At 42.1% G+C, this 3,210-nt stretch overlaps 1 pseudogene; it reads right to left on the minus strand.

The window, feature by feature from the left end:
* Positions 1 to 2,333: 2,333 nt before the first annotated feature.
* On the minus strand, positions 2,334 to 2,451 carry LOC136659494 (5S ribosomal RNA; annotated as a pseudogene).
* Positions 2,452 to 3,210: the final 759 nt, after the last annotated feature.

The raw sequence follows: 3,210 nt of genomic DNA on the forward strand, positions 1-3,210 counted from the left end.
CCACACAAATGTGAAGCCTTGGAAACATTTGCACATCCAACATTATTGCATTGCATAGTGAGGCAGGAAAGGGGGGTGTGTGATGGTGGGTGCTTATTTTGTGTTGTTTTTTTTTTTTCCCTTTCAATTTTGTAAATGACCATGTAAAGGCTCTGGAACTGTCAGCTGTCCTGCCTGATTAATGAAACCATCATCTCGTTATTTCACGGGAGCTGGATTGTCTTTCTCCTTTATTTGTGCTCCCAAGAAAATTAAGGTAAGAGTTTTGTTTGGCTTCTACGCTCACGACCAAAAACTAATTACGCTTCATTATAGCTTTTGACCTAATGCAGTATTCCGAGTGAGTCAACAGTCAGGCTCTGTCTTCATTTCCATTCATTTCTGTACGAAGTGTGTGTGTGTGTGTGTGTGTGTGTGTGTGTGTGTGTGTGTGTGTGTGTGTGTGTGTGTGAGAGAGAGAGAGAGAGAGAGAGAGAGAGAGAGAGAGATGGTCTCCGGGGACACAATGAGAAGAACCATATCCCCCTTTGTGAATCTGGGCTTCTCCCCCACCCTGAGATCATGGCAATACCACACATATGTGTGTCTATCACTCTTGCCAGCTTTGGAAATTAAGGTCATGAGGCTCAATTCCAAGCAGCTGGAGGTCTACCTGCCCACCAACCACCCACACATTGAGTTTCCTAAAAGCCCCTATCACTAAAAGGGCTGGTTGGCAACCTTGTCCGTCATGCCTGGTTTTCTTACAAAGAAACTAATGTTGAACTTCAAAAGATCTCTCAGGATTCCAAGAAACACACTTCACACATCTGTTCTTTTGAAGAGAGGATCTCATGTGTGTTCTACCAATCAGATCCTCAATGGCATCCCTGGGGGTGGGGGGTGCGAACTGCAGCAGGTTATACACTTGGGAGGGTGACACATCTAATGGCAAAAATTGTGAAATCTTAATATTTTTGAATAATGCCATCATATATTATTCAATGCAGAATTTCATGCAGAACGCAATGAAACAACCCACAATGAAATATCTATATTCCATTCAAAGTTATGGCCAAATAACCAGAAAAGGAAAACACAGTTGCCTTATGTAACAAAAAGTGGATTTCCCTAACTCAAAACTGACCAATGATTGTTCCAAGAACCAATGAGCTGTTATTGTGACACAGCAGGAAACAAAGTAGGTGTTAGCATGAGTCAGTTCTCATTTCCATGTATCAGAGCTAATATGAAAACTCTTGTTCAGTCATGTGAGTCTCATCAAGTTGGCCACTGTTTTTTGGGGGAGTGACTAATTTGTTAGACAACCCATGTTGTCGTATTAATTAATTGTCTTATTCTTAATTGGAGGTGACACCAATCTTAGTGATGCCATTGCATTTATGTTGTGCGTATGATATTGTAATTTCTTCTGTATGGTCTGTTGTGGGGGGAGTTCCATTACGGGGGTGATGCAATTTGCTCTCACACTGGATGGCTCAAACTCTTGTGATGCCTCTACAGATCCTCACAATTTGTGGGTTTCATGTGCACACCTACACATGTGAAATTTCATGTTCATTTCCCCACACAGGAAACCTTTCATAGAAATAACAGATCATTGACTTTAACCTAATGCTAGCTAAGTCCCTTCTAAGGGCAAGAGGCACTTTTTCAAGTGGTACTCATCTTATATTTAGCAGGGGAGAGTAACTTCACTCAAGTGGAGTCTCTTTTTTTGGTGGTAGCTGCTGGTTTTTATTCTGCATCTTTTTAGCTTGTGAGCCCCTTTGGGTCATTTAATTCTTTGCTTTTGATTTTGTCTGTAAACCACTTTGTGAATCTTTTTGTTGAAAAGAGGCATATAAATATTCTTAAAATTCTTAATAATAAAAAACACTTTGAAGCAGAAGGAAAGAGCCCACGAACAGAATTACAGGTGCAAGAAAAGGTTTCAAAAGGATGAAAAAATTCCATAAAATCTTTTTTTCTGATTGGGAAAAAAAAACTCCCAATTTTCTTCTGTGCAAGTGAGAAGGGGGAAATTGATCTTTGATCACAACGTTGGATGAAAAATTGATCTTTTTTTGTGCAGGAATGAAAATTTCATGGTTAACCGTGTTTTACATGCACTTTCAAGTGTTTTGAGATCGTTTGGATGAAAGGCATAGTTCAGCCAAGGGGAATGCTGAAATGCTGCTTTCCTCGCTCTTCCCAACAAGTATTTCTTTAGCTCTAAAGAATTTCTAAGAACAGAAAGAGCTTCTGCACTAATTTGAAAGTGATCAGGAAATGGGCTTCCTGGAATCTACTTGGTTGGTTGGCAACCTTCAGTCTCGAAAGACCATGGTATAAGCCTACAGCACCCGGTATTCCCAGGCGGTCTCCCATCCAAGTACTAACCAGGCCTGACCCTGCTTAGCTTCCGAGATCAGATGAGATCAGGCATGTGCAGGTACTTGGACTGTTGTCATTGGGATCCACTAGGCATTCCCACCTCCAAGCCTGCAATACCTTCTCAACATATCACATCCAGGGCAGGGAAGTCATGATAAAAAAAATTAAATGATTAAAAAATATATATTTTTTTAAAAAAATATATTTTTAAAAATCTTCCACTGGCTTGATGTTCACACTTTTTTTTCCCCTTCAAAGTCCTCAAAAATGCCTCAAGACTTCTTCTTGAGTGTTCTTCAATTTTAAATCTTAACCACTGACAGCCCAATACTATCTTGCACCTCCACCAGCAGAGTAGTCCTTGAGCCAGTGGAAGGTGTCACAAAAGTGCCGTAAAGAACTCTGTGACACCCGGCAAGTGAGCAGGACCAGCAGGCCTGCCTGAGCCATGCCACCAGTGCATCATCCACATACACCCCTGGTAAGTTGTTGCAGCACTGTGCCACAATAGGTCCTGCGGATTTTGGTATCCGTGGGGGATCCTGGAACAGATTCACCGTGGATATCAAGGGCCCACTGTAGCTGTTGATTGCCTGCATTGGTAGGGATTGGGACTCAATGATCTTGTAACTCCCTTCCAACCCTGAATCTATGAGACCTGTGGCAGCAAGGAATGGGTACTCTGTACCACTTGCTTACCTGCTGCCAGTTCACTACCTGAGACCGCCACTTCACTGGGCTCCGTCAGCAGGCTGGCCCCGGTTCGCACACTATTAAAGTCATCAGGACTCGCGTCATTTTATAATTGCTTGAGTATCATCTTTCCAGCGGAAT

This window comes from Tiliqua scincoides, chromosome 8 (genome assembly GCF_035046505.1).
Source record: "Tiliqua scincoides isolate rTilSci1 chromosome 8, rTilSci1.hap2, whole genome shotgun sequence".
Taxonomy (NCBI): domain Eukaryota; kingdom Metazoa; phylum Chordata; class Lepidosauria; order Squamata; family Scincidae; genus Tiliqua; species Tiliqua scincoides.